This window comes from Bombina bombina, chromosome 2 (assembly GCF_027579735.1).
Source record: "Bombina bombina isolate aBomBom1 chromosome 2, aBomBom1.pri, whole genome shotgun sequence".
In the NCBI taxonomy this organism is placed as follows: domain Eukaryota; kingdom Metazoa; phylum Chordata; class Amphibia; order Anura; family Bombinatoridae; genus Bombina; species Bombina bombina.
The window spans coordinates 1,081,072,415-1,081,089,732 of record NC_069500.1 but is presented as its reverse complement, the minus strand read 5'-3'; the positions used below and the strand labels follow the sequence as shown (position 1 = coordinate 1,081,089,732).

The window sequence follows — 17,318 nt, the reverse complement described above, 5'->3', positions numbered from 1 at the left end:
GACACACCATATTATGTCAGTCTGCTTCCATTAGCACTTTGGGGTGCTTATTTTAAATGTGAGTACAAATTTGGCTCAAGTGCATAAGCTTTGGCTTTTTTAATTTGGTGATTCTACACATAAGGCGCCCTTCTCTTTCTTATGTTTTACAGTTTTTCCAGTATCTTCTGTGAAGAGGAGTGCAGCCATTATTCACACTGAGGACATACCTGATTTTTTGCACTATCATAGTGACTTTCAGCATGGGACTTTGATATAATTGTATGTTAATAGGTACAAGTGCCATATATTGAATGAACTGTGTATGTTGTTTTTTTGAAGTTGTACAGTGTATATGTAGTGTATGCGCCCTCTCTTATTTTTGATATATCTGTCACACTTGAAGAGCCGTGTTCCTGTTCCACGGCGTTGATTTCAGTAAGATTGTTTCATTTACTTTGATGATTTGAAAAAGTAATGTAAACAAAGAAGTCAGGGTCTCAGTGGTACTCCTTTATCTTTATAAGGAATCAAGGGTTAATATCTCCTGAGGGGGGTTATTGAACAGGGGGGACTTTAATCATGTTTGTTATGTGATTTTGTCTACTAATGTGTTGTGTTATTTGGGCTTGTGGCTAGATCAGAACATAATAGCCTTTTCTTGTCAGGCTGTGCAGCCCTTGTAGGCCTTGGCACGCTTTTCTATGGCCTGCACTGTGCACCTTGTGACAAGGCGTGGTCACGCTTCTGTGCTCCCTTTCCGTATTCCTGACCGCATGGCGACAGCGAGTCTGTTTCGCTAGCTGTCTGGTTCTCAGAAGGTGGTGAGTGCCCCAGCCATTGGGGGTGTTAGGTGCCATTTTTTATTTTTCGGTCCATAATTTCTATATACCAAGTTATGGAGGATTCTGACTTTTTGTGAAGAGTATGAAATGGCCCGGATAATCCATGGCCATCAGTTAGGTTCCGAATGCCGCTCTAGAGTGCTCTCTTCGCCCGTTACAGAGAACTTAGAGTCCGTCGAGCCATCCACCACTGGGGATCCCATATCCCGTGCGGCGGGTCCCCTGGAACCTTCTTTGGCTACGCAAGCAGGTGTCCCTAATGCTGTCACCCCTTCTCCGGAAGGCGGCTTGTTTCCTCCAGAGGTTACGACATGGTTCCTCATGGCCATATCTATGGCCCTGGCACATTTGCATCTTCCAGAGGAGGTGTTGCTGAGATACTGTTTGTGTTATGCTAACTGGGGCTCGTCAGACGTGGGATTGCCTGGGTCAGATCAGCCATCTGGGGAAGCGGTCTCCTCTGAAGATTCAGGGGCCCATCCCTTGGTGTCGGGGTCGTCAGTTGCCCCAGCGGAGGTAAGTCTTGCTTTTCGTTATAGACTGGCGCGCCTTCGTGTCTTTGCTGCGGCATGTTTTGGCAGTGCTTGAGGATCCCAGTACTAATAGGTTAAGGGATCCTCGGTCTTCTGTTCCAGACCCATTTCCAAGCTGGGTTAGACGTGTGGGGATGAGGTTAATCTCCTGGTCGTCTTCAATTTTCCTTTCTTTTTTGGGTATCTTATTCCAGTTCTGAGCTGTGGAAGAATGGGGTCTCTGATTGGCTCGTCCCGTTGGTGTACCCATTCTTCTTGGGCGTTCATCTGCGGGTGCTGCTCTTCTTTTATTTGATCCGGTTAGGATGTATCTTATTTCTTTTTTAAGAAGCCCATGTCTGCGATGATTTCTCCGTTGGGATATATTTCTTCTCTGGAATTTGATCCTAGCAATTTTGTGGTTGCTAGGACACTTCCGCGGAAGTTGCATGTTAAGGTGTTAGTGCATTGTTATGCCTTTAAATCTTTTTATCAAGTCCTCGTGGGGTCTCAGATTTTCTGTGGCCTGGTTCAGTTTGGCATACCCTATGTAGCAGGCTGGTCCTGATAGGGTGCTATTTCTGTTCCTTACGGTCTATATCATCCACGTGGTGCCGGGGTAACCGGCTGACCTGGCTGGGTGGTGAGTTGCTCTCTCGGATGAGGAGTTTATTATCTTGGTGTCTCTTCAGATCGAAAAATCTTTGCTTTTTGCTAAGAGTTTTCGTGAAGTGAACCTTCAATGAGCTCCATACATTTTTTGAGGCTCTGCCCTTGCAGGGCTAAAACATGGTAGAGGAAGCCTTAGTTCCCAAACGTCAGGCTGGTTCTCATTCTGCCTTTGAGTGGGGCATCAGAGGATTGTACTCAGTCCTCATTGTCCTGTTCCTCGTGGGCGGGGGTCCAGAGCGGATCCTACTAGGGATCAATCTGGGCGATTTCACTCAGATTCCAAGAGGAGAACCTCAAAACAGAAGATGTTTTCCTTTGATGATCGTCTCTCTTCCTTCGGGTTGAGGTTGATTGGCCTTTTTGTTCCCTCCCTTGGGGTTGGCTTTGGGTCATCTGTTTCTGGAAGTTAAAGCCTTTTAGTTATTCTACTTCCGGGATCTCGTCTGCTCCAATATTTTGGGAGATGTACAGATTAGATTGTCTCCCCTCTTTCCTGTGTCGTCCCTGCTTAGGCATTTGTGGGTTTTCTCGCGACAGGGGCTAGGATACATGCTCCTTCTTCAATCCCCGAGCTGCAGGGGTGTCAGGGAAGTGGATCCTGAGGATCTTGGAGACTTTTGTTAGCTTCTCAACCCAGTTTCTAAGGGAGATGTGGCGTAGTGGTTAGCTCCACTGCACCTGAAGCAGGAGGTTGTGGGTAAAGCTTCTGGTTTCTCATCTGTCTCATGATTCTGGTGTCAGCTAGCATTCCGAAGCAGAGTTTTCTGTTTTCTCATACGCTACTTAGTCTTTGGACTTAGTGGAACTTGTCCCTAGAGCCTTGAGGCCTTTCAGAGTGGCTGCGGGGCTTCACCATAGCCTAGCACCCTATATGTTGGGAGTTGTATCCCGCTGTGGGTGTCCTAAGCTCTCTGTGTATGGGACATTTAGTGAAAGTCCAGCGTCCAAGGTGTCTTGGATATGACTGTAAGACAAAAGAAGAGAGGCGCACAAATGTGTGTATCAATCGGTACAATTTGGCATGAGCTCCAAATATTATATGCACAGGGTACTCACACTTTGGCACAGCACACCAGTGTGCTTGTGGAAGCGGGCTGGCACTCAGAGCTGACCAGCTGGCTCTCTCCGGCTCTTTTCTGGATACGGCGGCTTTCCTGTATGTTGGGCTGTCTGGTAGTGGTGTGCTTGTATTAAAACTCCAGGTTCAAATGTTTTAAAACCTTTTATTGCACAAAGTTCACAAGCACATATTTAAAAGAATACAGATAAAATATTGCTACGCGTTTCTCGGCCCTCCTGGCCGTTTCATCAGGCATATAAACTACATTAAAAACTCGGCTTTTTATTGCCGCCACTACCAAACAGTTTCTGAGGCCCTCCCCTTTCTCATTAAGTGTATATAGATGAGCCTATCATTGCTGATACATTTAAAAGCAGGTGCTGACTAAATGGAGTATATAAATGTTGAAATACGTATTGCTTTCTAGCCAACACAGTGATCTTTAGTAGCGAATTGCAACAGTGAGCATTATATAATAACAGTAACTTAATGTTGATACATTCCTTTGTATTGGAAATCGACAATTTCGAAACAAAAACTCGTCCCTTTGATAGGTGGAAAAACGGACCAATTACAAGGTTCTATTCTCGATAAATATTTACACACCCCTATTTGTTGTTTTTGCATAGGAGCAATGCAATCGCCATTCGGTCTATCAAATTAATCATCATGACATAAGTTTTGCATCTTAACATGATTTAAAGAAATAGTTGTTACATTAACACTCTATGCTATCGGCTAATTTTGTAGTGAGACACAGGTCCCAAACTAAAAAATTGAAACCCCAGATCGTTAGACTTAATAGTGAATCAATACCAGAACACATAATAATAAAAAGTTGGTAAAGAAATTTGTTTAGTATCTATAAGACTATGGGTAAACTATTATTATTAAATATTGGAATATCATGGTGTCACTTTATTTACTCAGCTATGAGAAGGTATCATGTGACTACATATTTCTTATGATAGTGCGTGAATTATTACGCACTATTGGTTATGCTATCCCTAGTATATAGTGATTATTGGCCCAAATGTGCCTATTACTAACTATCATGTGAAGCTATAGGTGCGTGTACAATAAATGTATAATAATTATTGAAGGGAAATATAGTTGTCCCAAATGTGCCTATTACTGACTATCATGTGAAGCTATAAGGGCGTGTGCAAAAAATGACGTTATCATGTATTGGATGATGATAATAGTGAATACTGGGCAGAGGGGTGTGTGATCAAAGAATCCCTAAAGTCCCTTCTATAGTCTGGAAAAGGGGAGTACGTGATGCTAGTGCAAATTTCCCCATATCAGTGATGGGTAAGTGGTGGGCTGTGGTCGTATTGTATTGGTCATATTCTGAAACAATAATGATCATGTGAAATATAATAATTTTAATTAGGTGATAATATGTGATGGAACAAATAGGTGATGTCCTGGTGTCTATTTTCAGCGCATGCTGTGTAATGCGGGTGGGGACAAATGTGGTAAGTGTATGGGTAGGTGAAACTCCCATTTGGAGATAGAATTCTACTTGACTGATTGTGTACACGGAGACTAATATTTGAGAGTCTATTACTTCATTAAGGCCATTAGGAAAGAGGGAGCCAAATCTGAAAATCCAATAGGTCTCCCTTTGGCGAAGTTTCGTGAATCTATTGTATCTGTGGGAGCTGGGAATGCTTTCAAGAGGTGTTATAGTGAAAGGACAGGATTCTCCATTATGTTCATGGACATAGTGCCTAGATACACTATGTTTCATGGATTTTTTCTTAATGTTTCGATTATGTTCGCTCCATCTCGTGCGGACATTTGGAATGGTGCGCCCCAAATACTGTTGTCCACATCTGCATGACAGAACATAGATTAAGTATGAGGAGCTGCATGTCAGATACTCATTAATGGTAAAGATTTCTCCAGTGACATGTGATTTAATTGTTTTGATTTTGTGTGTAATATGTTTACACATATGGCACCTGATTTTACCACATTTAAATACTCCTTTTCTCTTGGGGTTATTTTGTGTATGTTTTACTCTGGCTTTCTTGGAAATGACTATCTTGCTGGGGGCTAAAGTTTGTTTAATGGTGGGTGCTCTTTTGTATATCACATTTGGTGTGTTTTGTAGATCTTTTTTCAGAATGGGGTCTTTCAATAGAATGGGCCAGTGTTTTTGTAACACTTTTTTTATACGTTTTGCATTAGAATTAAATTGTGTCACGAAGCAGGGTTGTTGAAGTGTCTCTATAGTGTCATTATTAGGTTTTATTGCTTTCTTAGTGCGAAGGATACTTGATCTATCTAGGTGGTATGCTTTCTCATATCCGGTCATGATGATATCTCTAGGATAACCCTTTTCTTCAAATCTCTGAATAAGGATTTTTGATTGTTCACAGAATTTATCTAATGAGCTGCAATTTCTTCTAATTCTGCAGAATTGGCTGTATGGTATACTTTTTTTCCATTGATGATAATGATTGCTATTGTAATGAAGGAAATTATTACAATCCACAGTTTTGAAGTATGTGGATGTGGCTATATTTTGTTCAGTGTCCCATGTTAAATTTAAGTCAAGGAATTCAATAGATTCTCGTTGAATCTTAGAAGTGAATTGAATGCCCATAGAATTATTATTGAGGTATGTACAGAATAAACTGGCCTCCTCTACTGTACCTTTGAAAATGAAAATCAAATCATCTATATAACGGCCATAGAACACCAGGTTTGCCCCCCAGTTGGAGTTGTAAATATATTTCTCCTCAAAAAATCCCATGAAGAGATTCGCAAAGCTGGGGGCAAACCTGGTGCCCATGGCCGTTCCCTTAATCTGCAAATAAAAATCATCTAAAAATTGAAAATAATTGTGTTTGAGTATGAAATCAATGAGTGTCAGAATATATTCTTTTTGAATGTTGGGCATATAAATATCCGTATCTAAGTAATACTTAGTGGTATAAATACCTAATTCATGAGATATATTAGAGTAAAGGGCGCTGACGTCAGCTGTTATCCACAACGCACCTGCCTCTTGTTTGAAATCTTTGATTTTGAATAGTAAATCAGTAGTGTCACGGATGAATGAAGGCATATTGTGAACGTACTTTTGTAAGAAATTGTCAATGTATTGAGATAACCTATCTGTGATGCTATTGATACCCGCAATGATGGGACGACCAGGTGGTTTGAAGCGATCTTTATGTATCTTTGGAAGATGGTAATAGTAAGGGGTAGACGGATGGGTGGGGGTAAGGAATTTACGCTCTTTGGTGTTGAGAATCCCCTTACCACTACCATCCTCCAAAAGGCCCAACAGTTTTTCCAAAAATACAGAAGTAGGATCAGTGTCTAGTTTCCTGTAATATTCATTGTTAAGGAGAATGTTGTGGGCCTCACTGACATAGTCCTTATAATCCTGTAGAACAATCCCACCCCCCTTATCCACCTGCCTAATTACCAGGTGGGGGTCGTTAGCCAGGGATCTTAGGGCCTTTTCTTCATTAGGCCATAATCTCATTTGTTTGTTTAGTTTACTGGGAAGTTTGTTGAAATCTTCCATTACCATTTGTTGGAAAAGATCTATGTATGTGACATTATCCTTGGGGGGGTTGAAGTTGGATGGTGGTGATAATGTCGTATGAATAAACCCCTCCAATAGATCTTCCATCAATAGATCAGGTTCAGCATAGATAGTCTGTGTCTGGCTATTCATAGAGTTGGTGATGATGGGCATACCCTCCACATTCCTTTTTTTGAGGTTTTTTATGGAGAAATATCTCTGTAGAGATAACTTCCTAGTATACTTGTTTAAATCAACAAATAAGTCAAATAATTTGTGGGGGTTTGGTGGGCAATAAGACAGGCCCCTACCCAAAATTCTGATCTCGTCATTGGTTAAACTGTGTGTGGATAGGTTAAAAATACCTTTAGCTAGTTTTTGTAATTGCTTTTTTTGTGTGGTGTTGCCTCTCCCTCGTCTTCCCCGTTTGGGTAAGGCCTTTTCTTTTGTTGTTGTTGTTGTTGTCCATTTACATAATGTTGTTGTGTCTGTGGTATGTTCTGATGTGATGGTGGAGATGGTGTTTTGGGATTGCCTACATTCCTCCTCCATAAAGGGGCTAAGTTGGGTACCCCTAAAAAATTACTTTTGGATGTGGAGGGAGTCTCTACCCTTTGGTAGCCATTTTGACCCTGGTCATTGGGAGTGCTTGGTGAATTGCTATTTTGATAGTCATCACACTGATATCTATGTCCCCCAGACCCATTCTGGAGGGGTTCGAATCGATTGTAAACAGGAATATGGTTAGGGTTCTGATAATCTTGATGGTGGGAGTAATTATTTCTATTTTTATTTCTATTGTGTCAATAATTCTGTTGATAATGTTGTTTATTTTGAAAGTTCCTATTGTTAGTCTTATGTTCTTCCCAGTGGCGTATTTGTGCTGATTCTGATGTATTTTTGTAATTATGGTATGGTTGTACTGGGTGTGTATTTTTGGGGTTGTTTTTGTTTTTGTATGTTACTCTATTCCATCCATCATTATTCTCTTTAAGAACTGATGTTTCTCCAACATAGGTGTGTCCGGTCCACGGCGTCATCCTTACTTGTGGGATATTCTCCTCCCCAACAGGAAATGGCAAAGAGCCCAGCAAAGCTGGTCACATGATCCCTCCTAGGCTCCGCCTACCCCAGTCATTCTCTTTGCCGTTGTACAGGCAACATCTCCACGGAGATGGCTTAGAGTTTTTTAGTGTTTAACTGTAGTTTTTATTATTCAATCAAGAGTTTGTTATTTTGAAATAGTGCTGGTATGTACTATTTACTCAGAAACAGAAAAGGGATGAAGATTTCTGTTTGTATGAGGAAAATGATTTTAGCAACCGTAACTAAAATCCATGGCTGTTCCACACAGGACTGTTGAGAGCTATTAACTTCAGTTGGGGGAACAGTATGCAGTCTCTTGCTGCTTGAGGTATGACACATTCTAACAAGACGATGTAATGCTGGAAGCTGTCATTTTCCCTATGGGATCCGGTAAGCCATGTTTATTACGATCATAAATAAGGGCTTCACAAGGGCTTATTAAGACTGTAGACTTTTCTGGGCTAAATCGATTCATTATATAACACATATTTAGCCTTGAGGAATCATTTTATCTGGGTATTTTGATATAAGAATATCGGCAGGCACTGTATTAGACACCTTATTCCTTAGGGGCTTTCCAAAGCATAAGCAGAGCCTCATTTTCGCGCCGGTGTGGCGCACTTGTTTTTGAGAGGCATGGCATGCAGTCGCATGTGTGAGGAGCTCTGATACTTAGAAAAGACTTTCTGAAGGCGTCATTTGGTATCGTATTCCCCTTTGGGCTTGGTTGGGTCTCAGCAAAGCAGATACCAGGGACTGTAAAGGGGTTAAAGTTTAAAACGGCTCCGGTTCCGTTATTTTAAGGGTTAAAGCTTCCAAATTTGGTGTGCAATACTTTTAAGGCTTTAAGACACTGTGGTGAAAATTTGGTGAATTTTGTACAATTCCTTCATGTTTTTTCGCAATTGCAGTAATAAAGTGTGTTCAGTTTAAAATTTAAAGTGACAGTAACGGTTTTATTTTAAAACGTTTTTTGTACTTTGTTATCAAGTTTATGCCTGTTTAACATGTCTGAACTACCAGATAGACTGTGTTCTGAATGTGGGGAAGCCAGAATTCCTATTCATTTAAATAAATGTGATTTATGTGATAATGACAATGATGCCCAAGATGATTCCTCAAGTGAGGGGAGTAAGCATGGTACTGCATCATTCCCTCCTTCGTCTACACGAGTCTTGCCCACTCAGGAGGCCCCTAGTACATCTAGCGCGCCAATACTCCTTACTATGCAACAATTAACGGCTGTAATGGATAATTCTGTCAAAAACATTTTAGCCCAAATGAACACTTGTCAGCGTAAGCGCGGCTGCTCTGTTTTAGATACTGAAGAGCATGGCAACGCTGATACTAATATCTCTGAAGGGCCCCTAACCCAGTCTGATGGGGCCAGGGAGGTTTTGTCTGAGGGAGAAATTACTGATTCAGGGAACATTTCTCAACAGGCTGAACCTGATGTGATTGCATTTAAATTTAAGTTGGAACATCTCCGCATTCTGCTTAAGGAGGTATTATCCACTCTGGATGATTGTGACAAGTTGGTCATCCCAGAGAAGCTATGTAAAATGGACAAGTTCCTAGAGGTGCCGGGGCTCCCAGAAGCTTTTCCTATACCCAAGCGGGTGGCGGACATTGTTAATAAAGAATGGGAAAGGCCCGGTATTCCTTTCGTCCCTCCCCCCATATTTAAAAAATTGTTTCCTTTGGTCGACCCCAGAAAGGACTTATGGCAGACAGTCCCCAAGGTCGAGGGAGCGGTTTCCACTTTAAACAAACGCACCACTATACCCATAGAGGATAGTTGTGCTTTCAAAGATCCTATGGATAAAAAATTAGAAGGTTTGCTTAAAAAGATGTTTGTTCAGCAGGGTTACCTTCTACAACCAATTGCATGCATTGTCCCTGTCGCTACAGCCGCATGTTTCTGGTTCGATGAGCTGATAAAGGCGGTCGATAGTGATTCTCCTCCTTATGAGGAGATTATGGACAGAATCAATGCTCTCAAATTGGCTAATTCTTTCACCCTAGACGCCACTTTGCAATTGGCTAGGTTAGCGGCTAAGAATTCTGGGTTTGCTATTGTGGCGCGCAGAGCGCTTTGGTTGAAATCTTGGTCGGCTGATGCGTCTTCCAAGAACAAGCTACTTAACATTCCTTTCAAGGGGAAAACGCTGTTTGGCCCTGACTTGAAAGAGATTATCTCTGATATCACTGGGGGTAAGGGCCACGCCCTTCCTCAGGATCGGCCTTTCAAGGCAAAAAATAAACCTAATTTTCGTCCCTTTCGTAGAAACGGACCAGCCCGAGGTGCTACGTCCTCTAAGCAAGAGGGTAATACTTCTCAAGCCAAGCCAGCTTGGAGACCAATGCAAGGCTGGAACAAGGGAAAGCAGGCCAAGAAACCTGCCACTGCTACCAAGACTGCATGAAATGTTGGCCCCCGATCCGGGACCGGATCTGGTGGGGGGCAGACTCTCTCTCTTCACTCAGGCTTGGGCAAGAGATGTTCTGGATCCTTGGGCGCTAGAAATAGTCTCCCAAGGTTCCACAGGTCTCAGTTGTCTTCAGACCACATAAAAAGACAGGCATTCTTACATTGTGTAGAAGACCTGTTAAAAGTGGGAGTGATTCATCCTGTTCCATTAAGAGAACAAGGGATGGGGTTCTACTCCAATCTGTTCATAGTTCCCAAAAAAGAGGGAACGTTCAGACCAATCTTAGATCTCAAGATCTTAAACAAGTTTCTCAAGGTTCCATCGTTCAAGATGGAAACCATTCGAACTATTCTTCCTTCCATCCAGGAAGGTCAATTCATGACCACGGTGGATTTAAAGGATGCGTATCTACATATTCCTATCCACAAGGAACATCATCGGTTCCTAAGGTTCGCATTCCTGGACAAGCATTACCAGTTCGTGGCGCTTCCTTTCGGATTAGCCACTGCTCCAAGGATTTTCACAAAGGTACTAGGGTCCCTTCTAGCTGTGCTAAGACCAAGGGGCATTGCTGTAGTACCTTACTTGGACGACATTCTGATTCAAGCGTCGTCCCTTCCTCAAGCAAAGGCTCACACGGACATCGTCCTGGCCTTTCTCAGATCTCACGGATGGAAAGTGAACGTGGAAAAGAGTTCTCTATCTCCGTCAACAAGGGTTCCCTTCTTGGGAACAATAATAGACTCCTTAGAAATGAGGATATTTCTGACAGAGGCCAGAAAAACAAAGCTTCTAGACTCTTGTCGGATACTTCATTCCGTTCCTCTTCCTTCCATAGCTCAGTGCATGGAAGTGATCGGGTTGATGGTAGCGGCTATGGACATAGTTCCTTTTGCGCGCATTCATCTAAGACCATTACAACTGTGCATGCTCAGTCAGTGGAATGGGGATTATACAGACTTGTCTCCGAAGATACAAGTAAATCAGAGGACCAGAGACTCACTCTGTTGGTGGCTGTCCCTGGACAACCTGTCACAAGGGATGACATTCCGCAGACCAGAGTGGGTCATTGTCACGACCGACGCCAGTCTGATGGGCTGGGGCGCGGTCTGGGGATCCCTGAAAGCTCAGGGTCTTTGGTCTCGGGAAGAATCTCTTCTACCGATAAATATTCTGGAACTGAGAGCGATATTCAATGCTCTCAAGGCTTGGCCTCAGCTAGCGAGGGCCAAGTTCATACGGTTTCAATCAGACAACATGACAACTGTTGCGTACATCAACCATCAGGGGGGAACAAGGAGTTCCCTAGCGATGGAAGAAGTGACCAAAATCATTCTATGGGCGGAGTCTCACTCCTGCCACCTGTCCGCTATCCACATCCCAGGAGTGGAAAATTGGGAAGCGGATTTTCTGAGTCGTCAGACATTGCATCCGGGGGAGTGGGAACTCCATCCGGAAATCTTTGCCCAAGTCACTCAGCTGTGGGGCATTCCAGACATGGATCTGATGGCCTCTCGTCAGAACTTCAAAGTTCCTTGCTACGGGTCCAGATCCAGGGATCCCAAGGCGGCTCTAGTGGATGCACTAGTAGCACCTTGGACCTTCAAACTAGCTTATGTGTTCCCGCCGTTCCCTCTCATCCCCAGGCTGGTAGCCAGGATCAATCAGGAGAGGGCGTCGGTGATCTTGATAGCTCCTGCGTGGCCACGCAGGACTTGGTATGCAGATCTGGTGAATATGTCATCGGCTCCACCTTGGAAGCTACCTTTGAGACGAGACCTTCTTGTTCAGGGTCCGTTCGAACATCCGAACCTGGTTTCACTCCAGCTGACTGCTTGGAGATTGAACGCTTGATCTTATCGAAGCGAGGGTTCTCAGATTCTGTTATCGATACTCTTGTTCAGGCCAGAAAGCCTGTAACTAGAAAGATTTACCACAAAATTTGGAAAAAATATATCTGTTGGTGTGAATCTAAAGGATTCCCTTGGGACAAGGTTAAGATTCCTAAGATTCTATCCTTCCTTCAAGAAGGATTGGAAAAAGGATTATCTGCAAGTTCCCTGAAGGGACAGATTTCTGCCTTGTCTGTGTTACTTCACAAAAAGCTGGCAGCTGTGCCAGATGTTCAAGCCTTTGTTCAGGCTCTGGTTAGAATTAAGCCTGTTTACAAACCTTTGACTCCTCCTTGGAGTCTCAATTTAGTTCTTTCAGTTCTTCAGGGGGTTCCGTTTGAACCCTTACATTCCGTTGATATTAAGTTATTATCTTGGAAAGTTTTGTTTTTAGTTGCAATCTCTTCTGCTAGAAGAGTTTCAGAATTATCTGCTCTGCAGTGTTCTCCTCCTTATCTGGTGTTCCATGCAGATAAGGTGGTTTTACGTACTAAACCTGGTTTTCTTCCAAAAGTTGTTTCTAACAAAAACATTAACCAGGAGATTATCGTACCTTCTCTGTGTCCGAAACCAGTTTCAAAGAAGGAACGTTTGTTGCACAATTTGGATGTTGTTCGCGCTCTAAAATTCTATTTAGATGCTACAAAGGATTTTAGACAAACATCTTCCTTGTTTGTTGTTTATTCTGGTAAAAGGAGAGGTCAAAAAGCAACTTCTACCTCTCTCTCTTTTTGGATTAAAAGCATCATCAGATTGGCTTACGAGACTGCCGGACGGCAGCCTCCCGAAAGAATCACAGCTCATTCCACTAGGGCTGTGGCTTCCACATGGGCCTTCAAGAACGAGGCTTCTGTTGATCAGATATGTAGGGCAGCGACTTGGTCTTCACTGCACACTTTTACCAAATTTTACAAGTTTGATACTTTTGCTTCTTCTGAGGCTATTTTTGGGAGAAAGGTTTTGCAAGCCGTGGTGCCTTCCATTTAGGTGACCTGATTTGCTCCCTCCCTTCATCCGTGTCCTAAAGCTTTGGTATTGGTTCCCACAAGTAAGGATGACGCCGTGGACCGGACACACCTATGTTGGAGAAAACAGAATTTATGTTTACCTGATAAATTACTTTCTCCAACGGTGTGTCCGGTCCACGGCCCGCCCTGGTTTTTTTAATCAGGTCTGATAATTTATTTTCTTTAACTACAGTCACCACGGTACCATATGGTTTCTCCTATGCAAATATTCCTCCTTAACGTCGGTCGAATGACTGGGGTAGGCGGAGCCTAGGAGGGATCATGTGACCAGCTTTGCTGGGCTCTTTGCCATTTCCTGTTGGGGAGGAGAATATCCCACAAGTAAGGATGACGCCGTGGACCGGACACACCGTTGGAGAAAGTAATTTATCAGGTAAACATAAATTCTGTTTTTTTTGTTGTATGTGTATACTATGCCTTCTGCATAGTCCTCCTCATCCCTTTTGAATTTTCCGTTTTTTATTCTAATAATGTCATTCTGGTATTCATCCACCATTTTGATGGTTTCTATATTTAATCGATTATATTCGGAATGATCTTTCATAGGCTCCAATTCTTTTTGAATTGCTTCTATTTCTTTCTCTAATGTCTCAACTAGACTCTGTCTATGTGCAATTAATAAGTCTATGAGTTTGAAAGAGCACTCATCCAATATTTCATACCATTTGTTAGTAAGTTCTTGATCGTTTTTGAAAGAGCAATGTTTAAACAGTCTAAGTCCTCTAGGAATTTGCTTTTTTTCTTTGTATTTTTTTAGGCAATCCAGGTCCCACCAGTGTCTCTGCTCATTTTTTAAGAGATCACCCAATTTGTTGAACATGGTGTCTATACTTTTAATTACTAGGGGGCCTGGACTGTCCCCTTCAGCATTGGATGGAGGATTGAAGGAATTCCTCCTATTATTTCTCTCCAGTGCTGAAAGCATGATGGTACTAAATATGTATCTATAACTTTAGTTTCTTGTATATGGTATTTAACCTATATGAATTAATACCTATAGGTGTCAGGTCAATTGTGGCCCCCCCTCCGTGTGTTGATAGGCAGGGTACTAAATAAATGAGAGAGTAGTGAATGTTGGTCCGGCTGCACCTCTGTGTATAGCTAATAAGTATGAGCTGAAAATGGATAAATGACCTAGGTCACCAGAGGGCGCTCTTTGTACACAACGTATAAGAAAAAATAAATAAACGAAAGGTAACCTAAACCAATAACAACAATGTCTAAAACACTATTCAATCACCAAATACAATGTATAATCACAATTATTTATAATGAAAAGTGGAACCTCATTAAATGGCGTTGGGTTAAATGTCCGTAATAGGTTGATATTGAATGTAGGCTCCTTAAAATCCTGGAAGTCCCAATTGGTCTCAAGATTAGGAACACTTTCCCACGGCTGCACTCTCCACAACGATCCCGGAATGGAAAACGTGTTTGCTGAAAGGTAGTAAGACAAAAGAAGAGAGGCGCACAAATGTGTGTATCAATCGGTACAATTCGGCATGAGCTCCAAATATTATATGCACAGGGTACTCACACTTTGGCACAGCACACCAGTGTGCTTGTGGAAGCGGGCTGGCACTCAGAGCTGACCAGCTGGCTCTCTCCGGCTCTTTTCTGGATACGGCAGCTTTCCTGTATGTTGGGCTGTCTGGTAGTGGTGTGCTTGTATTAAAACTCCAGGTTCAAATGTTTTAAAACCTTTTATTGCACAAAGTTCACAAGCACATATTTAAAAGAATACAGATAAAATATTGCTACGCGTTTCTCGGCCCTCCTGGCCGTTTAATCAGGCATATAAACTACATTAAAAACTCGGCTTTTTATTGCCGCCACTACCAAACAGTTTCTGAGGCCCTCCCCTTTCTCATTAAGTGTATATAGATGAGCCTATCATTGCTGATACATTTAAAAGCAGGTGCTGACTAAATGGAGTATATAAATGTTGAAATACGTATTGCTTTCTAGCCAACACAGTGATCTTTAGTAGCGAATTGCAACAGTGAGCATTATATAATAATAGTAACTTAATGTTGATACATTCCTTTGTATCGGAAATCGACAATTTCGAAACAAAAACTCGTCCCTTTGATAGGAGGAAAAACGGACCAATTACAAGGTTCTATTCTCGATAAATATTTACACACCCCTATTTGTTGTTTTTGCATAGGAGCAATGCAATCGCCATTCGGTCTATCAAATTAATCATCATGACATAAGTTTTGCATCTTAACATGATTTAAAGAAATAGTTGTTACATTAACACTCTATGCTATCAGCTAATTTTGTAGTGAGACACAGGTCCCAAACTAAAAAATTGGAACCCCAGATCGTTAGACTTAATAGTGAATCAATACCAGAACACATAATAATAAAAAGTTGGTAAAGAAATTTGTTTAGTATCTATAAGACTATGGGTAAACTATTATTATTAAATATTGGAATATCATGGTGTCACTTTATTTACTCAGCTATGAGAAGGTATCATGTGACTACATATTTCTTATGATAGTGCGTGAATTATTACGCACTATTGGTTATGCTATCCCTAGTATATAGTGATTATTGGCCCAAATGTGCCTATTACTAACTATCATGTGAAGCTATAGGTGCGTGTACAATAAATGTATAATAATTATTGAAGGGAAACATAGTTGTCCCAAATGTGCCTATTACTGACTATCATGTGAAGCTATAAGGGCGTGTACAAAAAATGACGTTATCATGTATTGGATGATGATAATAGTGAATACTGGGCAGAGGTGTGTGATCAAAGATCCCTAAAGTCCCTTCTGTAGTCTGGAAAAGGTGAGTACGTGATGCTAGTGCAAATTTCCCCATATCAGTGATGGGTAAGTGGTGGGCTGTGGTCGTATTGTATTGGTCATATTCTGAAACAATAATGATCATGTGAAATATAATAATTTTAATTAGGTGATAATATGTGATGGAAATAGGTGATGTCCTGGTGTCTATTTTCAGCGCATGCTGTATAATGCGGGTGGGGACAAATGTGGTAAGTGTATGGGTAGGTGAAACTCCCATTTGGAGATAGAATTCTACTAGACTGATTGTGTGCACGGAGACCAATATTTGACTAAAAGGCAGCAGAGTCTATTACTTCATTAAGGCCATTGGGAAAAAGGGAGCCAAATCTGAAAATCCAATAGGTCTCCCTTTGGCGAAGTTTCGTGAATCTATTGTATCTGTGGGAGCTGGGAATGCTTTCAAGAGGTGTTATAGTGAAAGGACAGGATTCTCCATTATGTTCATGGACATAGTGCCTAGATACACTATGTTTCATGGATTTTTTCTTAATGTTTCGATTATGTTCGCTCCATCTCGTGCGGACATTTTGAATGGTGCGCCCCAAATACTGTTGTCCACATCTGCATGACAGAACATAGATTACGTATGAGGAGCTGCATGTCAGATACTCATTAATGGTAAAGATTTCTCCAGTGACATGTGATTTAATTGTTTTGATTTTGTGTGTAATATGTTTACATATGGCACCTGATTTTACCACATTTAAATACTCCTTTTCTCTTGGGGTTATTTTGTGTATGTTTTACTCTGGCTTTCTTGGAAATGACTATCTTGCTGGGGGCTAAAGTTTGTTTAATGGTGGGTGCTCTTTTGTATATCACATTTGGTGTGTTTTGTAGATCTTTTTTCAGAATGGGGTCTTTCAATAGAATAGGCCAGTGTTTTTGTAACACTTTTTTTATACGTTTTGCATTAGAATTAAATTGTGTCACGAAGCAGGGTTGTTGAAGTGTCTCTATAGTGTCATTATTAGGTTTTATTGCTTTTTTAGTGCGAAGGATACTTGATCTATCTAGGTGGTATGCTTTCTCATATCCGGTCATGATGATATCTCTAGGATAACCCTTTTCTTCAAATCTCTGAATAAGGATTTTTGATTGTTCACAGAATTTATCTAATGACTGCAATTTCTTCTAATTCTGCAGAATTGGCTGTATGGTATACTTTTTTTCCATTGATGAAGTGATTGCTATTGTAATGAAGGAAATTATTACAATCCACAGTTTTGAAGTATGTGGATGTGGCTATATTTTGTTCAGTGTCCCATGTTAAATTTAAGTCAAGGAATTCAATAGATTCTCGTTGAATCTTAGAAGTGAATTGAATGCCCATAGAATTATTATTGAGGTATGTACAGAATAAACTGGCCTCCTCTACTGTACCTTTGAAAATGAAAATCAAATCATCTATATAACGGCCATAGAACACCAGGT

At 41.5% G+C, this 17,318-nt stretch overlaps 1 protein-coding gene and 1 pseudogene across 1 annotated transcript in view; both read left to right on the top strand.

The window, feature by feature from the left end:
• The window catches only part of OTUD4 (OTU deubiquitinase 4), a 660,142-nt gene that overhangs the window by 625,313 nt on the left and 17,511 nt on the right, over positions 1-17,318 (top strand). The gene's annotated exons all lie outside the window — the stretch shown is intronic.
• Positions 2,010-2,119, top strand: LOC128650638 (uncharacterized; annotated as a pseudogene).